The sequence below is a fragment of the Protopterus annectens genome, chromosome 3.part0 (assembly GCF_019279795.1).
Source record: "Protopterus annectens isolate FY-2018-M chromosome 3.part0, PAN1.0, whole genome shotgun sequence".
NCBI lineage: Eukaryota > Metazoa > Chordata > Ceratodontiformes > Protopteridae > Protopterus > Protopterus annectens.
Genome location: NC_056731.1, coordinates 1,203,087,141 through 1,203,113,620, shown reverse-complemented (window position 1 = coordinate 1,203,113,620; position 26,480 = coordinate 1,203,087,141).

Below are 26,480 nucleotides of genomic sequence, written 5' to 3'. Positions count from 1 at the left end.
AATATAAAATTATATATAGATTCCTTTCACATGTTCAGTTTGTATTTCTACTTGTATTTTGTACTGTTGTGATGGCTTAGTGGTTATCTACTTAGACTATAGTATACAGGGTCCTGGGTTCAAGACCTGCAAAGGCTGTTTATTTTGTTTCTGGGCTGAACAGCGGCTGATGCATGCAGAGTGATTAAGCTACGTTTAAGCAATTGTAAGCGGGTTTGCGCAAAGGTAAGCAATGCTAACCTTCAGTTAAATATGCTTACAGAGAGTTAGCTTCAATATTGCTTAACTTGTGTGTGCATTGCTTACCCCCATGCAAACGGGCTTAAACTTGCTTACTCTTGCTTAAATATGCTTACTCTTGCTTACTACTGTGTACTCCCACTTACGATCACACTAATTTAGACAGTAATCTTGGGAAGGTGGTGGATTTGGAAATTGTATGGATTTATCATTCATTACACATTTTACCTTCCATTTTTATCCCTGATTCATGTGTACATATACTGTATGGGACACTTGTGATTATCTGTGGACTTTACAACATTATGACAATGACACCTCACATTTGCATTTAATGCAGTACTCCAGTTCGCAAATATATGTTATGTTGTAGGTTATGCAACAAAATAAATTGATCATAAAGTGATTTGACATGGAAAATGGATTGTACTGGAGTGGGACTCGAATCAGGAATGACTGCTCGTAAGGTGAATGGTCTGCCCACTACACTATTGCTGTACTGCTTCATTAGCATATATCTTGCTTTTTATGTTCTTGTGCCATTTAAGCTGCATTAGCCGTAGCTAAGTGATGGGCAAACCCACCCACCTATGGTTAAACGTACTCTGTTGTATAAAAAATATTCTTTATATTAAATGTTTTAACTATTGCTCTTGTAAACTTGGAGGGATGTTGCTGGGGGTATGTGAACACCTATGAGCGGTCTCACTCATTCTTATTCATACACTGCTATTCTTCATTGCAGGGGTATGTATATTCTGAGCGCTCTGCTCTCAGACATGCCCCCTGCACTCGTACACGCTCCATGTCCATTTAGGAGTTCAGGCAGCATGCATGGCTCGCTGCCGTCTTGCTCATAAATGGCCGCTTCTGTGCAGGACTAAGCTAGTCCTGCATGGAAGGATAGTTAATCCGGGGGGTTATGTTTAGTACCAGCTATGGACAATTTTAAGAAAGACATTTTCCTGTTGATCTGATGATTTTCTCTTTTGGTATTTATAATGAACTGATAGAAGTTCTTTGAATTTCATCCAGTGTGTTAGATATTCCTCCCCCAAAAAATATTGTCCTATACTTTGAGAGGATTTCAGTTTAGCAGCCAGATTTATAGAAGATACATTTAGTCCCCTTGTTGCAGCCATTTAATGTACATAGATAATCTTTTCTGTTTTACCTAAGGAACATGTGCAGTAAGACAAGGAGGACTACTAATTCTTAAAATCAAATCAATGTAAGTGAAGACAGTTGTTGTAAATTTAAATTTTTGTTAAAATAGAGCTCCACTTTTACACTGATATAATAAATATATTTACCTCATTGTTAATCACTTTGTTACAGCAATTACTATCTAGTAATCTATTGTAAAACTGAAACAACTTTGAATACTCAGAACAAGTTTATTACTTCTTTTATCTTTTATCAGGCATAACTGAATTACATTTGCATGACCAAGAATACTTTGTAGTTTACATAAAATTCATACAAAAACATCCATTGCATCAGCTCTACATTCCATAAGCTGAAGATCCTTACAAATTTCTTGATCTTTAACTTGAATGTCTCTTTAGTCATCATTGAACTTTCCCTGATAGGGTATCTGCCTATCGTCTGTGAGGGTATCTTTACAGTCATAAGACTCGTGACTACTTTGAACATCCTATGTGCATCCTTTGTTGTGATCTGGAGTTATGCTTTTTATATTCAGCTCCATCAAGGCAGAAGTCTTTACCTTTAACCTTCAGTCACTGTGCAATCTCAAGAGAGTAACTTTTAATGAATATTCATATATGTTGTTAATGTATTCTATGTTGCTAGATATGTAGATACCAATTTATTCCATGTTGCTAGATACCCAGATATCCTTTTGTCTGTGATCCTTCTGCATGTTTTATTTATGGTGGTATCTGTACTGATGAGGGGAAATTTGGCAAAAACATTGCAAAGATTTTCCTGCTCTCTGTTAGATGGCATCCTGATATCACTCTGTGATGTTGTAATAAAAAGGATGGAGTCAGTGAGCTGGTTAAAATGAGTTTGAATCTGACATCCACTGATGTAAATGATAACAGTAGCATTACACTCATCAGATTCTTAGTATATCACATCTGATTTATAGTTTTCATATGCTGTAGGGCAAATTTCTTAGGAAATAGCTGAGGACAAGGAGATCATTATGAACAATCACCTTGTAAAATTGTCAGGCTCTACAATGTTACTGCAACTGTCAAGTTACTGACCCCTTTTGTATACAAAGATATTTTCAACTTCATCTTGTGACAATTTTGCACTTGAATGGCCTTTTCTCCAGTTGAAAGTGAGGCACTATAGCTCAAAAGAGAGTCAGGACATACGCTTATGCTATAAAGATGATAAGGGGTGTTATTGTGACACCTGTCAATTTATATTTTGAGAACCTTCTTCTCTCCATATGATCTCTCAGCTCAAAGGCTAGATATGCCTTCCTCTCTAACAGAGCATTAGGATAAATGGGGTTGCAATTTATAGAACTCAGCTTGCCTGCCCACATGAATATGCAATTTGGATTCAAACAAAAACAAGGTTTTCAGAATTCCTATGTTTTTGTCACCTGTTTTTTATGAAGATCACCTTTGGTTTCCTCTGTTAAACTGAGACAATATAAAAATGGTCTATCCCATCTCGGTAAGAATTTCTTTGATTTCACCTATTATCTGCTGTAGTTAAAATAGATTAAGTTGTCTCCAGTTTGTCATTCTCTGGGGCTGGCCTTTCTATCATAAGATTTAAAGGCCTTCACACTCATTTCCAAATTACTCTGGATAAAGGCAAAGGTTTCTTTTAAGTGGTGTCTTAGATGGGTCACATTTATTTTATTTATTTATTTATTTAGTTATTTATTTTTATTTTACATTTGTTAACTGGGATGGTCTGACTGGATGAGGTCCGTTTACAGCAGAGGCCCAGGGAGAAAAGCTTCACTTAATTAATACAACAGAGAATGATAATAATACATAATGTAAAGACTTTGTTATTGAGCAGTATTTTGTACTTAATAGAACAGTATGCAAAGAAAGATCATATCAGCAATATATACAAGCGGACATTAAGTTAGTCATCAAAATATACAGACAGAGAACACAACAACATTTCCAAATGTCAAGGGATACTATTTGTTACTTCCATTTTTACTGAGGGTCTGATAATTGGAGAGGAGAGAAAGATGGTGGTAGCATACACTAGGAGTAAGTAACACATGGACATAGCCAAGAGCTAATAAGATGAGCCCTAAGGGAGTTTTTGAATTGTTTGGTATTAGATGCGGAAGTCACCAAGGGAGGGAGATTATTGCAACTTTTTGCTATACTGTGAGAAAATAGAGCTTTACCTGCTGTGTTGTTGGCTGTGGAGATAGAGAGGAGTGATTTGTTGGCAGAGCGGAGTGATCAATTTGGAATGTAGCTAGTCAGTAGTTCCCTAAGGACTGGAGTTTTTTCAGGATATTTTAGGTTGTTATAAGCTATGACTAGTTAGTGGTAGGTTAATAACTGTGGGAGATCAAGCCACTGAAGTTGCCTAAGAGGTATACAATGGTGTGTTCCAAAGAGGGAATTTTTTGCAAACTTGGGTGATTTTGTTATAACACGACTCAAGTTTCTCCAGGTCAGATTTTCTTACATAAGTGAGAATAGGTGCTGCATACATGAGTGTGGAAAGAAGGTGGGTTTGAGCTTGGGTGACCCGAGCGTGATCTGATAGTATGCCTTTTTGTCTGCATAGGGACCCCATTTTTTTGTGTACCTTTTAATAGTTTGAGAGATATGGATGTCAAAGTGTATGTTATTATCCATTTCAATGCCAAGCAGCTTGGTGTGGAGAGAGGGTGAAATGGCAGTTCCATTATTGGAGGAGATAGAGAAGGAGAGTGGATGGGTTTTTGATTTGTTTGGGGTAAATAGAAGTAATTTTGTTTTGTTGGGATTTAAGATAGGTTGAATATCTGTGATCCACCTTTCTACTGAGGTAAAAGATTCCTTGGCGAGATGCTGTAGGGTGGTGATATTTGGGGTGAAGAAGATCAGGGTGGAATCATCTGCATACTGTATGAGTGAAGCCTGTAGGGTAGAACTATGTAGATTATTGGTAAAGATAGAAAAGAGGAGTGGACCGAGTATGGAACACTTGAGGTACACCAATGGTAGTTGGAAGTAAAGATGATATAACTCCTTGCCACTGGACAGCTTGTTGTCGGTCTGATATATAGTTTTTAAACCATGCCAAAGTGTTAGGGGCAAAGGACAGAGAGGTAAGAGTATCTGTTTAGAATGGAGTGGGAAACCATGTCAAATGCTTTGGAGAGGCCCAGGAATATAGCAGATACAAATCTGTTGTTATTTCTATGTTGGCTAACCAGGTTTGTGAAAGAGAGAAGGACTGAAGTTGTGCTGTGGTGTGGGGGGGGGCATGTTGTGTAGAGGAGAAGAGATTGTTAGAGTCTAGGAAATGCATGACCTGAGAGTGTATGCATTTCTCAAGTATCTTTGATAAAGGAGACAGAATGGCTATGGGGCGATAGTTAGAGAAATCATAGGAATTTCCACTCTTATGAAGGGGAATAATGTAAGAGATTTTCCATAGTTGAGGGATGTGAGATTCCTGTATCGAGCGGTTGATTAAGATTGAGACTGGGTAGGACAGAGAGTCGGCAGCCATTTTTAGGAAATGAGCAGGTATACCATCTGCTGCAAGAGTAGTGGGTTTAAGTTTTAAGAGGTATTTTTTTATTGTTGAGGTTGGGACAGGAGAGAATGTAAAGGGAGTTAAGTTGTTAGGAGTTGTTGGTATGGATGACTAGCTATTTTTGGAAAGTTGAGTTGATAGTGATTTAGTGGATTCAATAAAGTGGTGATTAAACTGGGAGGCTATATCGCTATCTGTGTTTGTAGAGGTGGAGGTTAAAGCTGGTGTGGAGGTTGTACCAGGTTTTAGTAGGGAGTTTATTGCATGCCAGAACTTTTGGGAGTTATTGGAGTGTTTATTTTGTATATCTAGAAAGTAGTTCTGTTTATCAAGCTTTGTTTGTTTTTTGACCTGATTCCTAAGGTGTTGATAGTTTTGTTTGGATAGACTAGTGTTATCCTTCTTCCAGGTTTTCCATGCCTTATCTCTGGTTTTTAATTGGGCTCTAGTTGATTTAGTAAGCCAAGGAGCATAGTGTTGCTTAGCTCTAATTTTTCTTACTGGGGCAACTGAATCAAGGATGTTAATAAGAGTACTATTAAAATTGTCCAATACTTGGTCTAGGTCAAGGCTGTGTAGTGGTTTCCAGTTACATTTTTTTAATATAGTGTTGAGTTCTAGAGAGTTAACATTGCAATCATTTCTGGCTTGTCTATATACTGTAGGTTTGGGTAAGTTAGTACGTTTTCGTATGAGGAAAGTAGGGAGATGGTCACTAAGTCCGTCAGGTAGACTACCTACTTGGTAATTATGTTCAGGGTAATTTACTAATGTCCAATCTAGTATAGATTCCTTATGGGACTTTTTGTCTACTATAGTTGGTTCTTGAATGAGTTGAGAAAATCCATATAGGTTGATGTGGTTAGTGGGGTTTTTAGAGTTACAGGCTAGCCAGTCAGTGTTTAGGTCACCTAATAAAATATTTCCTGTGGGAGATTATCTTTTGACCATTGTAGAATCTCCTCAATTATTGGAACGTTATTACCTGGAGGGATATATGCACAGAGAATGTTGATGCTCTTTTTCTTATTTAACAGTAGGACAGAGCCTACAGTCTTAGCAGTATTAAATTTAGGTAGAGGAGTTAGTAGAGGTTGGAGAGAAATTGTATTTTTATAGAAAATTGCAATGCCCCCCACCCTTCTTTCCTGTTCTATCTAGCCATATGATATTATATCCGGGGGGGAGAATTTCTTGGTTCTGTCTGCTGGGTTTTAGCCAGGTCTCTGTTATGGTAAGGATGTCAGGGGAGTAGTGAGTTATGAATGTATGTAAGTGAGGAAGTTTGTTTGATATACTGCGGAAGTTAAAATTGATGACGGGTATATTTGCAGTGTTTTTGTTTGGAGGAATAATGTTGCTTGGCCCTGCATTTGGATAATCATGGGCAGTGGTGGCACGTGCCAGACTTGCATCCTCTGTAGTAGACAGGTGGGTCACATGATCATCATGGAGAGTGGTGGCACGTGCCAGACTTGCATCCTCTGTAGTAGACAGGTGGGTCACATGATCATCATGGAGAGTGGTGGCATGTGCCAGACTTGCATCCTCTGTTGTATACAGGTGGGTTATATGATCATGGGCAGTGATGGCATGTGCCAGACTTCCATACTCTTGCAGTATGCACAAGACAGACATTCTCCTACCAGACATCATCTCAAAGGATGATACACCAGTGGATTTATTGGGAGTGGTACAGATGGCCATTAACATTACGGGTAAGTTAATATCCCAATCCTTTCCTGTAAAGCTGAGTTACCTCTTTAGTAAATGGATTATAGTCTGATTTGTTATCCATCTGATCTGAGGGCTGTGAGAGATGAGACAAATGTAGTTTCCTTTGTACTCCCAAGTATGTGTGACAAGCAGAATGGTGTATGTTCAATGAACTGTCAGTCTAATGTATCATTGAATTCTGAGCACAATGCTCTGGTCATAGTTAGATAGGAGTCAGACTATTGTCTGGTAGGGTTTCTGACTACATCAACTGGTTTCATAGGCAGTGGTTCAGCTATTAATAGAGAAATGGTTAATTCAACAGTGGTCATTCAAGATTTATATTAAGGAATTTGATAAAAAATGCACAAATTCAAGTCCTTGCAATGGCTGAAGTGTATGTCAGTGACTGTATCAAAGTCTTTCAGTTCCTGAAGGGACTGACTGTGTTGAAGATTATTTATTTATTTCTATTTGACAACAGGGTAGGTGGACTGGTCCAAAGACCCTTTTCAGCCATGACTCATTGCAGTAGAGTTAAATTCAAATGCAAGTATAAAGGCATAAACAAAGAATTGGAATATATTTAAGATACAGTGATTGTTAATTTAAATAAGTATAACAACAATTACAACAGGAATGACATATGACATAAATAGTACAAGAAACAAGCTAGAAATGGAGTAGTTGTCAGTATTGTCAACCATCACCCATAAAACACTTACATGCATAATCATTGCTTAGGTGTTCAGAGTGATTTTTGAAATCAGTAAGGGAAACAGCACCTCACATGGCAGCGAAGATTATTCCACAGGGTTGGACCAAGTTTCAAGAATGACCTTTCTCCCTTTGTTGACTTAAAAGGGGGTCTGTAAAGAAAGATGTGGCCAGTTTGGGAATTTCTTAGTGAATTATGTTGGTTTGCTGATGAAGAGGATACTTTTCAGGTTAGGGATATATTACATTTAGTATTTTAAATAATATTTGGCCCATTAAGAAAGGTACTTGGATCTTGCTGTTACAGATATTCAGTTTAGTTTTTCCAGTAAAAGACAGCAGTGACTTTGCAAGTCAGCCAGCAAGGCAAATCTGCAAATTGTATTTTCTGTGGTCTGTAATCTTTTAGTGTTGTAGCAGGAATGGAAGTCAAGAGCCAAAGCCTGTATTCAAGTTTGGGTATAAAAACATGTTTCACTGTTACCACTCTAGCTTTTGATGAGAGGTGGTGTCAAATTCTGCACTGTAAACTTAGCAATGAGAGGACTTTACTAATAATACTAGAAGAGAAGGAAAGTGAGCATTGAAGGATGTGGCTTAGGTAGTGTGTGTGTGTGTGTATATATATATATATATATATATATATATATATATATATACACATATATATATATGGGTCTACTTCATATGACTGAAAGCTCATAGGATCGACAACCATTTGACTGACACCAAAACACTGAAACCTCAAAACACCTAAAGCTCATATGATCGACACTCATAACATCGACACATAAAGTCCAAAGCATTATGCCTTTCCCACTGTAGCACGACCCTGGAATAGGAATAAATAGTTACGGGGCTGTGCCCCCATACCCCCCTAACTATTTATTCCTACTCCAAGTTCACGCTACACTGGGGAAAGGGCATAATGGTTTGGATTTCAAGTGTCAATGTTATGAGTGTCGATCATATGAGCTTTAGGTGTTTTGAACTTTCAGTGTTTTGGTGTCAGTGTTATGGTTGTCGATCATATGAGCTGTCGATCATATGAAGTAGACCTATATATATATATATATATATATATATATATATATATATATATAGTAACATTGGGAATAATGTTGCTCTGCTTGTGTCACAGAAATTAAAATTAAAGGTAGCTAAGGACAAGCAGGGAAAGCATAACACTAGTATTTTCATGATTAATAACCAGCTTATTGGAGGTAGCCCAATGGCAAAGATCCATGAAGGAAAGTTGAAGTGGTGATTGGAGACTAATACATTATTTGTTTGCTTGCAGGGCAATGGCGTCATTGGCATAATGTATGATGTTTAAAGAGGGAAGGCCATAAGGGATGCCACTGATGAATAAGGAAGACTAAGGGGCCTATTAGTGAACCTTGTGGGATCCTAGCATTGAGTGTACAAGTGCTGATAAATGGTTATTTGAATGAGCTGGGAATGTTCTGTTGTCACGATAACTTTGGAACCATTTAATAGTATTCTGCTCAAAGTTAAGTTTGCCAAGCTTTTAAACAAGACAATTGTTACTGACCATTTTAAGAACCGTGGCCATATTGATAAAGATAGCAGCAGTAGTAAAATTGTCTTTGTTACTGATAAGGTTGGTAGCTGTGATTACAGCAGGAGTCATGCTGAAGGTATTTCTGAATCCATGATTTTTGTCAGAAATGAAGCAATAGCTAGTTATGCATTTAAGTGGCTGTTTGTAAAGAAGTTTTTTTCAAAAATCCTAATTGTTCACAACACTCTCGATTATATACAGAATTCACTGCCTTGTTTAATAAACCTGGATGTGAATTGATAGATAGTGTTAACAAGCATGATGGCATTTTCATTGATGGTTTAGAGAAAGAAATCACGTATATCCATTGCAAACTAGTGCAATGTGTGTTGCTTCCTGCTAATAATACATTTTCAAGCATTTTTGACATATAGAAGCAACATGAGGATTTGATTAGGGTTAAAAAAAGAAAAAAAAAAGAAAAAGAAATGCCTTATAATGAAAAGGAGTTATATTTTATGACACATGAATCACATTACTCTAGCAAGATAGAAAGATGTCTTAATTAGTGTATTTATGTGCAAATATATTCAATTCCATGTACAAATATTGAGGAAAAGAGGTTGTGGATGGATATGCATAAAAGAAAAGACAAGTAAACAGTGTGCCATATAGACACAGCACAGTTAATTCAGGAAATGTAAATTATTTGCTGTATACTATGTGGAATTAAACAGTAGGGGTGTGATATGAAATTATTGTTTTAGAAAAAAGGGTGTTAACTGACAGTTAAAATGAAATGTAAGAACCTTCGAAACAGTTAACAAACACCGAAAACCCGGCAAGTGGAACAACAGGAAATTTGATGGTGCAAAACCATACACCCAACTCCACGGCTGTATAATCACGAAAAGTTTATTCAAACGTAAAAGGTACAAAGGATTGAGCGCTTTCGTCTCCAACCTGGAGACCTCTTCAGAATCAATTCAAACAGAAAAAAATTGGAATTTATACATACTGGTACTTACAAATTGATAATTATTCAATTAAAATTATTCAAAATTGAATTATAATTAGTTTTAACCCAAAAATAGTAGTAGAAATGGTTAGACCATAGTCATAGTTAACCCATAAAGGGCTAAAAGCAACAGGAACCATAAGCTAATATTTTGTTTTTATTTCACTCTTCCAACTCCTAAAAGCTTTATATACATACAAGCCTGGATGAAAATACATAATTAATGCCATCCATTTATTAATGCCACAGGTCAAAAAACAAGACTAATGAATGTTAAAATCAATGTATGAAATAGTGTATAAATATAAAATGCAAGTGTAAAACACATATATATAAATAAATAAATAACCTGTAGATATATCGTGATATTTATGTGTTTATATATGGGACTGTTATAAAATCTAACTATGTGTAAAAAATTGATTACACAAAAAATAAAAAACATATGTATAAAATATATTCAATAGTATATCCATCATAATATGTTGAATTTGTCAAATGTGTGTATTAATAATAATAATAATAATAATAATAAATATATTATGATTAATTTAAGTCTTAAAAAAATTTTTTTTAAACTATATGTATGTATATATTTGGGTATATGTTTTGATTGAACCTATTTAAAACTGATAGTATGTAATATATGTACACATTTCAATAAATAATATATTATTATACCTTAGGTATGGAAATTACACAATACAGTACAAATACTAAAACAACTCAATACCATAGAATCAGACCACACCAAATAACAAATATAGTATTCAAGGTGACATCTAAAATGTCTAAAAATGCAATTACATGTGTTTCTTAGGATCGGATGCCAATAAATTTAATGCTGGAGTAATGGATATACAGTCGTTCATCCCTTTACCATTACAGGCATCTAATCTAAGCTGCCATATCATTTCCCTGTATAGTAGTTTTGTTGCCCAGTCCCCTCCTCTATCGGGAGACTCTACTATTTCCAAGGCCCAAAATTAAAAATCAGCATTACAACATATTATAGAATGTTTGTAAAGTGCATTATTCACATTTTTACGATTAATGTCTCTAATGTGTTCGTATATTCTTCTACGTAGGTGTCTCTCCGTTTTTCCTACGTAGAAGCACCAACAGAATGTGCAATATGCTAAATAAACCATGCCTTTAGTGTAGCAACTACTATATCTTCTAGCTTTAAGGGTAATACGTAGACTAGGCAAATAGATAGATTTTTCACCAGCTGTAAAGGGACATTGGGGACATCTATTACACCTAAAAGTCCCTCTCTTATTACTAATTATGATGGAACTATCCACACAAGATCCTTCCTTACCATTCTCTAAAATATTTTTTAAGGTTGTTATTTCTCCTGTAATTATAAGTAAGCTTGTTCTTGAAAATGTCTACCCTCGTGGGCATGGTTTTAAACATTTCCCATACACTATTGATACTTTTTCTCAACCATTCAATGTTGTTATGGTATGTTAGGGTCAAATATGGGGTATTGTTATTTGAATTTTTATCTCTCTGATCCTGAGCACACATATTACTCCCATTACTTGCAGGTATATAACTACTGGGTGTGCCACCGCCTAACAGTGGAATATATCTAGAATTCCTATGTGTTATAACCCATTTTTTTGCATCTTCAATCAATTCACTCGGGTATCCCCTTTGCAAAAACATGTTGTTCAATGTAGTCATCTCTTTCAAAAACTCCTCTTCTTCACTAATCATTCTAGAAGCTCTGATCATCTGTCCCCTTACTATATTATTTTTCAATAAGAGGGGGTGGTCACTTTCAAAATGTTAATATGCGTTTGAAAAATTCTCTTTCCGGTATAACGCAGATGTGTATCTCTTTGTTTCTACATATTTCATTAATTTCACATCCAAATAGTGAATTGTACTTTTTTGAACTTCATGTGTAAAACTCAGGAATGATGTACTCATATTGATGTATTCAATGAAACTATAAATGTCTTTTTCCTGGCCTTTCCATAAAATTAAAATGTCATCCAAAAATCTGAAATAACAATGCATGTGTTGATAATACTCAGATGTAAAAACATGATTCTTTTCCAATGGAGCATGACAATATTGGCATAAGTGGGGACGCATAGTGTCAGCACAGGGATCAAAAACACAGCCATTAGCTATTTACATTGATGTTAAGTTAAAGGGTTACCATCTTAAACATCACCATATACTAATTGACTCGTGGGACTTACTAAGAAAAATTAATAATGCGAATTATAATGATGAAACTATTTTTATAACAATAGATGTCAAAGATCTGTTCACGGTAATACCACATGATATAGGTTTAGCATGGTTTGAAGAGACACTTCTGGATATGGACCTGCTTGAACCTGATGAGTACCGCATTATACTAGAAAACATGGAATTGGCACTAAAAAATAATTATATTTATTTCCAGGGAGAATATTACCATCAAACTGAAGGAGTGGCAATGGGGGCAGCATGCGCCCCCACTTATGCCAATATTGTCATGCTTCATTGGAAAAGAATTGTGTTTTTACATGTGAGTATTATCAACACATGCATTGTTATTTCAGAATTTTGGGTGACATTTTAATTTTATGGAAAGGCCAGGAAAAAGACATTTATAGTTTCATTGAATACATCAATATGAGTACATCATTCCTGAGTTTTACACACGAAGTTCAAAAAAGTAAAATTCACTATTTGGATGTGAAATTAATGAAAGATGTAGAAACAAAGAGATACACATCTGCGTTATACCGGAAAGAGAATTTTTCAAACGCATATTTACATTTTGAAAGTGACCACCCCCTCTTATTGAAAAAGAATATAGTAAGGGGACAGATGATCAGAGCTTCTAGAATGATTAGTGAAGAAGAGGAGTTTTTGAAAGAGATGACTACATTGAACAACATGTTTTTGCAAAGGGGATACCCGAGTGAATTGATTGAAGATGCAAAAAAATGGATTATAACACATAGGAATTCTAGATATATTCCACTGTTAGGCGGAGGCACACCCAGTAGTTATATACCTGCAAGTAATGGGAGTAATATGTGTGCTCAGGATCAGAGAGATAACAATTCAAATAACAATACCCCATATTTGACCCTAACATACCATAACAACATTGAATGGTTGAGAAAAAGTATCAATAGTGTATGGGAAATGTTTAAAACCATGCCCACGAGGGTAGACGCTTTCAAGAACAAGCTTACTTATAGTTACAGGAGAAATAACAACCTTAAAAATATTTTAGAGAATGGTAAGGAAGGATCTTGTGTGGATAGTTCCACCATAATTAGTAATAAGAGAGGGACTTTTAGGTGTAATAGATGTCCCCAATGTCCCTTTATAGCTGGTGAAAAATCTATCTATTTGCCTAGTCTACGTATTACCCTTAAAGCTAGAAGATATAGTAGTTGCTACACTAAAGGCATGGTTTATTTAGCATATTGCACATTCTGTTGGTGCTTCTACGTAGGAAAAATGGAGAGACACCTACGTAGAAGAATATACGAACACATTAGACATTAATCGTAAAAATGTGAATAATGCACTTTACAAACATTCTATAATATGTTGTAATGCTGATTTTAAATTTTGGGCCTTAGAAATAGTAGAGTCTCCCGATAGAGGAGGGGACTGGGCAACAAAACTACTATACAGGGAAATGATATGGCAGCTTAGATTAGATGCCTGTAATGGTAAAGGGATGAACGACTGTATATCCATTACTCCAGCATTAAAATTATTGGCATCCGATCCTAAGAAACACACGTAATTGCATTTTTAGACATTTTAGATGTCACCTTGAATACTATATTTGTTATTTGGTGTGGTCTGATTCTATGGTATTGAGTTGTTTTAGTATTTGTACTGTACTGTGTAATTTCCATACCTAAGGTATAATAATATATTATTTATTGAAATGTGTACATATATTACATACTATCAATTTTAAATAGGTTCAATCAAAACATATACCCAAATATATACATACATATACTTTTTAAAAAAAAAATTTTAAGACTTAAATTAATCATAATATATTTATTATTATTATTATTATTATTATTATTATTATTATTATTATTATTAATACACACATTTGACAAATTCAACATATTATGATGGATATACTATTGAATATATTTTATACATATGTTTTTTATTTTTTGTGTAATCAATTTTTTACACATAGTTAGATTTTATAACAGTCCCATATATAAACACATAAATATCACGATATATCTACAGGTTATTTATTTATTTATATATATGTGTTTTACACTTGCATTTTATATTTATACACTATTTCATACATTGATTTTAACATTCATTAGTCTTGTTTTTTGACCTGTGGCATTAATAAATGGATGGCATTAATTATGTATTTTCATCCAGGCTTGTATGTATATAAAGCTTTTAGGAGTTGGAAGAGTGAAATAAGAACAAAATATTAGCTTATGGTTCCTGTTGCTTTTAGCCCTTTATGGGTTAACTATGACTATGGTCTAACCATTTCTACTATTTTAGGGTTAAAACTAATTGTAATTCAATTTTGAATAATTTTAATTGAATAATTATCAATTTGTAAGTACCAGTATGTATAAATTCCAATTTTTTTCTGTTTGAATTGATTCTGAAGAGGTCTCCAGGTTGGAGACGAAAGCGCTCAATCCTTTGTACCTTTTATGTTTGAATAAACTTTTCGTGATTATACAGCCGTGGAGTTGGGTGTATGGTTTTGCACCATTGAATTTCCTGTTGTTCCACTTGCCAGGTTTTCGGTAAAATGAAATGTAACTACCTTCTCAAGTTTTAATGGTTTTGTTCCATTAAGGAGTATTTCAAACATGTTATCTCCACAAAAGTGATTGGGTCTAAGAGGTCAAATTAACCTATCTGTTTAGCTAGATGTATTTACCCAGATGGTCTCCTTGATTGTCAATTAGAGAAAAGTTTTTACATAAACCTAGTTCAAAAATTAAACTTCCATTATTCTTGGAGATCTTAATTTGGCATTTTACGTTTTTTTTTTTAGATTACGTTTGTTTTTGGATGCTTTTACACTTTTTGTTTGGACGATCAGAAAAAAAGGCAAGGGAGGTAGATACTATATTTTTTCATGTAGGATATTGCTTTTATTATCTTATATAAAGATTATGAATTTAATTATTTATTTTTGTACATTTATCTATTTATTTATTTAATTTTAGAGGTGTTAGGACTGCTAGGTCTACGGATTTGGCTGATTAGCAGGTTAACTACTGGAATTAGTTAACACTTGGGAGCAGACTAAGAAAGTATTGTGGTTTGTGGTAATGTGCTGGTACTCTGGAGCTTTGGAGATCTCCTGACAGATACTTTCCATGGAACATTAAATCATGATGGAGATTTGCATTCCAGATATTAGCCGCTAGTACACTTTATGTGATGAGGTACTAATATGCTTGCTGTATTTCTGAAACCAACATATTTTTTTTTCTCGTAATAGCTCTAGTACTGAGTGTACTGACATGTGAGAAAAGATGGCTATGAATTTTCCTGCAATATGTTGCAGCTAGTTGCATTTTAGAAACTTGTTTAGCTTTCTGAAAGTAAATTGTGATACAACAGCAAATCTAAACATGAAAAACTAAAACTTTTTTTGCAGAGGGAAAGGCCCCCAACACCTCATGCCTCCTGCTAATTATATATGTTAACCCGCGGTGGTGGTGCTGCGGTAGCATTGTTGCCTCACAGTAAGACACTGTCCGGTTCGATTCTCAGCTAGAGCTTCTTCTGCGTGGAGACATGCGTGAATGGGTGTACCTTCGTTGAAGGTTGTGCATCAGGGCTGGTAACTCGGCACATAAAAATCAACTACCAATCATTAGTGGACTGGAGTTCCGCTGTGGCGACCCCTAACCGGGAAAAGCCAAAAGACACAAAACAAACTCTGAGATCTCAGAAGAATAGTGGTCCAATGCAAAACCTACTAAAAGAAGCTCCATGTAAAAGAATGTTCACTCAGTACTAAAAGATGTTTGTTCATGTAAGCTTTTGTCTTTTTAACTACAATAAAATAGATATGCAGTTATATCAACTTAGCAATATACCACTGAATTACTGAGAGACAGAATATGATATGATTTAATATTACCTGCAAAATTTTTATTGCTATCCCTATATTTTCAAAAAATAGTTAAAAACAATTTATTAATTTCCCTTTACTAGTTAGAATTCATTTCAACTTATTAAAAGAAGTGAACGCTAAGCATGTGGTATGGATTCTTTCCTGTTTCACCATTTACTTGACCCCTGAGTTTGCTTTTTAAGCACGAGGCATAGAATTGCAGTACTTGTTTCATTGCTTAGGGATGCAGGGATGCGCACGCATGCACGCACACACACACACACACACACACACACACACACACACACACACACACATGCACATACACACACAGACACACACACACACACACACACACACACACACACACACACACACACACACACACACACACACACAAACTATATATAAATACCTAAATAAGTAATAGAAATAAATGTAGAACAAAATTTGGTCTTATGAAGGACAAACAAATATCAACAATTGTATACAGTGAAGAAAAACATGTTATTTCTTAAGCAGGACCTCTACCTTATTTAGTAACAAAGTCAAGTGATTCTTACCAGCAGCAATACCGTGTACATAGTTTCGTGTTAGTTAAATGCATAGCAACCATGAGTAATTAGCAAAGGAATTAATAGGGACTACATTTTAAAACCATAGATCATTGATATTCTTTCTATCACTGCTATATAAAGGGTCCTAACGCAATGCTGGAGATTAAGCAAGGGTAAACCTGTTATAACGTATGTTTCTAGGATCACTTCAGGAAATGTTTCAGTGACAGTGATGACACATCAGCAAAGGAAATAACCAAGCATTTCAGTGAAAGTACATACATACTTATGGGTGCCATTCTTCACATGACATTACTGTACTCAACTTACCAGCTTTTTCAGCTATTAGGAATGCATCTGCAGCCTTTTATTACATCTGCACTTTTAATACAGTTATACATGTTACTGAAACTGAATGCAAATACAGTAGGTTCTATTGGCGGATCCAGGAATTTGAAGAAGGGGATGCAGTCTGGAAAGTAAACCAGCAGGGTGGGGGTAGGGGTGGAAAATAGAAGTTGGGGCTGTGGAAAGATCAGCTTAAACTGCTCTGACAACACATATGAAGGACAGCAATGTGAATTCAGATGCATATCACTGTGGTGTGGCTGTGGCAGCAGGGGCAGGTAATACTTGCCCAGCATACAGCATATGTACAGGCAGTAGCAGCTGTTTCAAGGCATTCCTAGATGAGCTATTTGGTTGCCCATGCCAAGTCACAGTCCTCTTCAATGGCATACCTCATACATACATTATGATAACCTGGAAACGAATCCCACTGAAGTTGACATCACTACAGCAAGTACCATAGTAAATGTGAGTGGGTTTTGCAAGTAAATACTGATTTCTGTGAAAACAGTAAAGTTCAACTAATTAACAACACAGGAAGTAAATCCTCTAAAGTAAATACTGGGTTCAGTTACACGCAATGTGACATCTTATATATATATATATATATATATATATATATATATATATATAATCTCTTCTTTAGTATCTCAGAGTCTCTAAAATTCACTGCTGTTACTTTTGTCTTCATTTTATTCAATTTGCAAACTGAGAACATACAAACTGATCCAGAAATGATATAAAACTTTGATAAATTATCTGAATTCATCAGATAAATTGTCAGCAAACAAAGAAATCTTTATTTTTTATACCATACCACACCACACCATACCATACCATACCATACTATTCCATACCATTCTATATTATACCACACCATCATTAACATCACCCCCCTTTTTTCCCCATTTTCTTCATGAGATTGAAGTATGTAAATTCTTGTCACCTCTGTCAGTTCAGTGCCATTTTCTCATCTCCTTCAACAATCATGCCTAACTGTCATAGGTCATCTGATACACAGTCCATCCATTTTGCCGGATACCCTCATCTCCTTTTCTTTTGCCTTCTTCTTGTCAGCCACAAGCATTCTTTATCAGATTGTCTTCTGGTTTCCTGTACATGTGCCTGAGTCACCATGATATGTTCTCTTTTACCTTTTCTGCAACTGGAGTTACTTTGGTTTATGCTCTAATGCCCCCATTTCATCATTTGTCCCACAGTGTACATTCAACCATTTGTTTCAGGCACTTTGTCCCCATCACCTCTAACTTTCTTATCTGCTCAAAAAATAGAAGTTAGTCCCAGCATCTTAACATAAGTACCCTTGTATCATCCCATATATGGTACATTACATCCCCAAAGTCCACTTCAAATCTTGGATACATTCATAGCAACATATATGTGGTACAGCAGGTAGCCTTTGGTGCAGAAGACTATTTTATTCCTACACCATGTAGATCAATAACTGACTGCAGTGTGGCATATGAGGGGTGCTGCACTTCTGAGAGCATCATTCTTTGAATGAGATGTTAAACCAAGGTCCTATCTGCTTGAGATGATGGTGGCTCAGGTGGATAGAAAAGATCCCATGACACCTGTCCTCAGAGCAGGGAAAGTTCTTGATGCCTTGACCAAATTTCTCCAAGCAGTGTAAATACAACCTCAGGATTACCCTGTAAAGTGTAGGACTAACCAGGTCAACAAAGGATAAATAAATAAAATAAAAAGAAACTCCAGTGTTGTATACACGCTGCTATGGTTCCAAGAAAAGCAATTGTTTTCCTCATCATTTCTCTAAATCCTTTCAGTAAAGTTCAAGGGATTGGGTAAATTAAGACTGACATTTTATATTACATTATAAATTGCACCAATGTAGTCATCCATTTCAGCATAACACCCTTGTATATCCACTGTGATATCTTCTAATGTCACGGAGTACTGACTGCAAATCAATAACATCACTAGTACCTTACAACCATGAAAAGAACAAGCTACTCCCCAGGATCAATAGTCCCTTAACAATGCAGCATATTCTTGTTCCACTGAATTTATCTGTTGCAGGGCTACAACAAAAGGTTCAAATGTCCTTAAATAACCCAATGCTGTAAACCTTTTAAATGAATTATCAGTTCATTTACTTTAAGACACAAACCCACGGTCGGGTCATGGTCAACTGGGGCTGTAGGCAGGGTAATAGATCAGGGTCACTAGAGCAGTCCCTTCTGCAGCAACCAACTACCCACCCCCTGCAACAGCCTCCTCCACAGCCATTCCAGTGTTCCATTACTTGGCTATTTTGCTTCGGTTACCATAAACAATGTCATTGTGCATACTGTTTTCTTATTTACTTCTGCAATGATTACAGATATTGAAATATAATGGCACAACACTCATAGCCATTTGGTAAACAAACAATAGTCTCGCAATGAAATCACTTAGCATGAGCAATAAACTTCTCTGTCCTTGAAACTCACATTCATTGAAACAGCATTAAAACCCACATTCAAAGAAAATGCATCTGGCCAGTGGAGGATTAGGTTTACTTCGTTTCAAACCATAGGCTCCTTGCACACATTTTCACGGCCATGCATACATGTATCTGTTCTTTGATTCACCTTCCTGATTGTATTAAATGTTATTCCTTGTATATGTGGCACCATTTGTTAGAGTGTTTTTTAAATTTGTAGTTTTGAACATTCATCCAGTAAGCAATGAAACAAAATGTATAAACCAATAATGACAAAACTACCTAGTTCAGAAAATTTCAACCATAAAAGGCCACTCAAACTTCTGTCATTACTATCCATCAATAGCAGTCAATAAGCACAATTTCTGTAAAAGTCATGTGAATAAGTCTACATTAAACAAATCTGTAACATACCTTTCAACTGTACAGATTCTTGCAGAATGTCCAGATTTTTGCCTCATATTTTTGGCCTGTTTCTCATAAAATTGTGGTTTTCTGGCAAATCACTGGCAACTCACTGAGGGTTGAAGTCAGGAAAATAATGACAGGCATTTAAGTTTCAGACTTCATACCATTCAGAAATTTCATGCTAATGTAAAACCTGTTATTCTATCAACTTTCTAAGTTTGTAAGATCAATATTTAAAAAGTGTCTATTTGGAGGCATTTTCAGCCCATTATTTATGGCTTTGTCCAGATTTTTTGCTCTAAGAAGTTGAGAGGTATGGTAACTAATGAAGAAGTTGCTACTGGCAAACAGGTTTACATTTCAGTGTTTCATCTACAAATTCAGTGCCTGCTACCCTTGAAGAATTAATTGCCAATGTTACATTAAGAAATCGTTAATCTGATAATATTGCAATATAGAATGACTGATAAACCGACAACAGGTTCATAGTTACTAGGCATCTCATACAAAGGAGGATACACTTAGGAGCTCTAACTCCTATCTTCCCTTAAGATACATCAAAAAATCAGCAGTTGAAAGGGCACTGCAATATCAGCACTCCATCTACATGGTGTGGGAGTAAAGTCCACAGCTGTCTGCACCAAAGGCAATACTGCTTTCAAATTCTACAGCACAAGCAGTGACTGCCACTTACTAAACAAAACAGGTAGCTGAACCATTGAAAACAGATTTAGCATGAGCAACAGTAAACTTATTTTCCTTTGAAACAAACAATTCCATGAAATGAACTGAAACTCATAATCCATTGAAAATGCACTGAAACTCATAATTCCTTGGAAATGTACTGAAAGCAAACTCGCAATTCCTTCAGCAGTCTGGTAGTCGGTGTAAAGGATTCAGGTTCTTGTCTCCTCTTGTCTTCTGTAACCAAGTTACAGGGTCAAGACTGATCAAGTTAATTGACTAACCTGCCACCCCCCAACTAGGAATCACATACCATACCTCCATACCTCTCAACCTCTTAGTTTGAAAAATCTGGAGAAAGCCTAAAATAATGGGGGAGGGGGGCAAAGGCCCAAAGAATAGGGACAGATTTTTAATATTGCTCTTATAGACTTTGAAATCTGCTAGATAAACAGCATTTTTCTTAGCATGCATTTTCAGAAGGAAATAATATCTAAAACTAAAATGTGTGGCATTATTTAGTTATTTTAATCTAAGTGATTTGCCAGAAAACCTCAAATTTTATGACAAATGCGCCAAAAATATGAGTCATAAATTTGGACAGTCTGGAAAAATCTGGACAGTTGAGAGGTATGCATAACTCTCTACCTCTTACAGCAAGAAATCTGAACAAAGGCAGAAATAATGGGGGATATTATGGCCCAAAAATCAGGATATATTTTAAATATTGCTCTTTTTAACTTAGAAAGTTGCTAGAATAACAGGATTTGTGTTCACATGCATTTTCTGAAGGATAAGAAGTATGAAACATATATATATATATATATATATATATATGAGCTCATTGTTTTGTTTAAACAGAGCTATGATTCATTCGTTGCAGGTTTGCTGGTAGGGTAAATCTTTATGTATTGGCTTATCGTAATGACATCCGTGTGGGCAGAATACTGATATTGTAAATATTCCGTATTGAAGGATTTATTACCACTGAGGTACGGATTATCTATTCTGTATATGTTTAAATGTGTTGATTTATATTGTTGAACTTTTTTGTTACTGTTTTTAGGTAGGAAATGATGTTTTAAATTAGGGAGGATGTGACGTAAAGGTTTTTTCAAATGTTGCTATATATATATTATAGGAAACGCTGTTATAATGTAACGTCTGATGAAGCGGTGTAGACTGCGATAGCGCTAACGTTCTATTTTTTAATAAACCAGTGATTATTTGTTTTAAGTTAGATTTCTCATTTGATTCTTTATTGGATTTATTTTAAAGAGACTGCATTACGACCATCGGGGCGGTTTTGGTACATCTCAGTTTTTGGTTTCGTTTGGGGAACTTTTTGATATATATATATATATATATATATATATATATATATATATATATATATATATATACTGTGTGTGTGTGTGTGTGCGCGTGTGTGTGTCATTATTTAGTGATTTCAGTCCTCCGTGATTTGTCAGAAATCCACAACACACACACGCACGCACGCACACACACACACGCACGCACACACACACACACACACACACACACACACACACACACACACACACACACACACACACACACACACACACACAGTAGCACATCCATTTTTTGTGCCGAAGGCTATGGGTTGTATTCCCACACCAACTGAATAAATTGCTGACATTGCAGAGGAGGATAAGGGGGGTGCTGCACTCATTAGTGTGTCATCCTTAGGATGAGATATTAACTAAGGTCCTTTTTGTCTGAGTTGGTGGTAGCTTTGGGCTTATTATTAGGACTAGCATGCATTCATGCGATAGAGCAGGGGCCTGTGACCATACATTTTACCTTAGAATAACCCTTCCCATAGCTGTCCTATTATACAAGACACATGAACTTACACAACATACAAGAACGCATATACAACACTGCATCTATACTCTTACATAACCCTAACCCATACATGCCTAATTGTCTCACAGCACTAAGAGGGTAATTCAATAAGTCCTAAATGGAGCAATTCTCCATGTAGGAATAGTGACATAGCCCAAACATGAAGTCAGGAGGCCGAGCGATCCAGGAAACAAGACTTGGGGTGTGCATGAGCTTCCCAGCAGTGTCCTGACACAGAGGCAACAGCATAATGCAAATCACCTAATTTTCTGGTGAAAACCATGCAAATGAGGTGAATTTGTGATCCAGGAAGTAGACAGGCATCTGTGTAGGAGCCATTTCTGCAGGAGAAATGTATGCAATTACTAACCGTGTACCAAAATGTAAAAATATAAAAGGGGCCGTGACAACTCAAATAAAATCATGTATTAGGTGCAGTAGGCATGCCAATGGCCAATACTATGGCCATTGGCATTTTAAATGTATACAATTAATGAAAAATCAAAAGATTTTTTTAACACATATGACATGTTTAGGCGGTGTGCAGTGATTCGCAAACATAACAGATCATAAAATAAAAGTTAAAATACTAAAATATGAGATATAAAGCTATATTGAAGTTTCCCATTATACTGGCAAGTAGGTAGAGTTATACAGTGGCAGGTTATAATGGTTGATAAGGCCAGAGGCTGTGGTGTAGTGCAGTAACTAGGGTATATGCAATTAGGTGTATGTAAATGAACTAAGTTTACTGAATAGAAAAATGGGCCACCGTGTCTGCAGGTACCTAACCATGTAAGGGCGACAGCATGGTATTGTAGGCAGAAGAGGCAGCTGACATGAAAAGGGTGTGTCAGGGTTTGTGTAAGCACATTGGACCTCAGCGGCTCCTGTTTGCGGTCATCTAAGCACAGCTAAGCAGAGGTGTGTGTCTGAGGCTGCTAAAATGTGCTTAGCTGGTTAAAAAAATGCTGAGCATGCTCATGTACAGGAGAGGGCCCTATCTGCTCAGCAATGTTTATACTAGCTTCACAGGTTTGTACGGAGCACTGAGGGACTTAAAAGTGGAGGAAATTGAATAAAAATTAATTACTAAAAGGAAATAGGTGCCAAAAGGCAATCAACTATAAATGACTAATAAGCCCTCTGCCACTCACTGTGGCCCAGTCTAACCCCTCAGTAATGTAGCTGGCAGGTGGAATGTATCATAGTCAGTCAATCACACAGGCTGCATCTGCAGCTCACCAGTATAAAGTATGCATACACCCTTCAATCTGATTTTTCCCACATACTCTGGGCCATTGGAGTACACACTTGGGAATTTTAACAGACAAGATGATAGGGACTGCTGCTGCTTTGCTACATCTTTACAGGCTACAGGGTGTGGACAGTGGTGAGAATGATGCTGACAAGTGCCCAGACTGAGGATGAGAAGAGTGCAAAGACCCAGGGTAACCTTTCAGGGGCTACATGAGCTGGAGATAGTAGAGCTCTACAGGGTGGACAGGGACATACTACAGCAACTCACCGAGCTCTGCTGCCCTCACCTCAGACCCAGAACCAACAGAGGGGAACCCATATCAGTGGAAACAAAGGTATGTGTAGTCGTAAGAATGCTAGCTACAGGTACTTTCCAAAGACCTACTGGGGACATCATTGGGATCTCACAGACATCCACATCCAGGGTACTCCACCAGTTCCTGGATGTCATGCTAACACATGCCAGTGGGCACATTTATTTCCCCAACACTCTTGATGACAGGACTACCAATATGTATCTCTCTTCCACCATGTAGCACATTACCCAGAGGTACTGATTGCCATAGACTGCAGACATGTGCACATCACAGCCCTGGCAGTTATCATGACTCCCACATCTGGGACACCTCACAGCTGTACCAGGCATTTGCCAGGGGTCACATCCCATATGGCCATTGAGTGGGGGGATGTTGGTTACGCACTGGAACTGTGGATGATGACACCCATCAGAAATGCACACACACCCACTGTAGAATGCCATAATGAGGCACATGCACAAACTAGGAACATCATAGAGCATGTGTTTGGGATACTCAAGTCACGGTTCCACTGCCTTGACATATCTTGTGGAGCCCTGCAGTACTCTCCAGCCACATGCGCACACAAGTTTATAGTATCTGTCATGCTACACAATATGATCCTGTGGAAACAGCTGCAGCAGGAACACCACAGGGAAAGGGGACACAGCCCCCCACCATTGCTAAGGTCTCCAGAGGCACAGGGGGGACTTGGAGGAATAACCCCCTCAGCCTGTCCCTGTAGGCAGATGTAGGTGCACCCAGTATGCCCTTGCCTTGGCAAAGAGGCAATGCATAGCACATACACTGACACCTTAGGGGCCCAGGGACTGACACCTCACTGCAACTCACATACACACAGTAAAATGGATGCCAGCCACATCACGCTACTTATACCTTACCATGTATATGCTGTGTACTGCCTGCATCCAACAGAGTCAGCCATGAAGCACTGTCCTCTCAACTGGTACTGGCACAAAGTAAGTCACTCTTACTAACAATAAATTAATGGGGTAGTAGACTGTGGTAGCATATGTATGGTAATGCTGCATGCATGCCTTGGCATGGTGTGGGTTACCAGGATAGCAGCAGACAATGGACAGCTATGTGGGACAACAGGAACTCTCACCCAAATACTGGCTGACCCGCAATATTCAGCAGGCCCTAAGCAAGCCAAATCCACTGCACTATGTGATGGACTTACAAACAGTGGGGTCAAAGCACAACTGCATGGATGTCAATGCTGAAGTCCCATACATAGCTCTAATCCTCTTACAGCATGAAATATGCACACACCCATAAAGAAATATGGGGCAAAGGCCCAAAAAAAGGGGCAAGTCATAAATATTGCACTTACAAACATAGAAAGTTGATAAAATAACAGCTATTGCAGTAGCATGAATTCTCTGAAGGTCAATACGTCTGACACTCAAATATATGTCATTACTTTCTAACTTCCATCTGTAACAAATTCACCATTATTTTCCAAACAACACAGTTTTATGAAAAATGGGCCCAAAAGATGAGCTAAATATGTGCACAGTCTGTGAAGATGTGTACACTTGAGAGGCATGCCCCCCTCCCCTCAACACACCTGTGTTCTCATAGAATTGCAGTAACATTTATGTCTGTAAGGTGATAGCAGCAGGCCACACATTCCCAGCGCTGTCACAATCAACTTGATAACTTGTTCCAGTTCTACAATATGCAGGGGTCAATGTGCTATGTATGTTTGTGGTTAATAGTGTCAGCAAGTAGATATCACATATTGGTGGCTGATGTGGCTTAGTGGGCTAAAGTACAGTACTGTAGTTGTCAGGGTCCATTTTCCAAGACTGGCTGTGGCAACTGCTTTGCATGTCAGCTATGCCAATGGCAGGAGTTGTACACACTGGCCAGAAATCAATATTTGTTGCTGAAGGAAAGCTGGACAATGGAGGGACAGGGGGCCATAAATATGGACAGTACACAGGTCTGAGTAACCTACACAGTGCCTACTACAACAGCAGGTTGTGACAAGTCTTTTAAGTGCCAGGATATAAATGCCGCCACATCACTGTGTCAGTACTGACAACAAGTCAGTGGGCACCATCCAAACCCATAGAATGACAGGAAGTCACAGAATGTCCACACGTATGCCTCATATATCTGTTCTGCTTGTCATAACATTGTATTTGCCTGACAAACTATTGGCAAACCAATAAAGGTTGATGTGAAAACAGCAATGACAGACAGTAGAGATGCAGATGTCATACCCATAAGTAAATGCAAGCTAATATAAAACTGTTCAACCAACTGTGCACGTTTGAAAGAGTAATATTAAGAGCCTGCCCCCATGTCTGGACCTGTGTCTGACTGTTATATATGGGCCTGTTTAGATGTTCAACTGTAAGAGTCTGACAGTTATGGCCAACCTGTAGCCTTAAAATAACAGTGCAACACAAACTGTCTGAGGACCACAACAGATGTATGGGGCACAATGATGGAGAATCTGCTAAACAGATAGAGTCAAAGGTGAGAGGTCTGTAACCCTTTGTG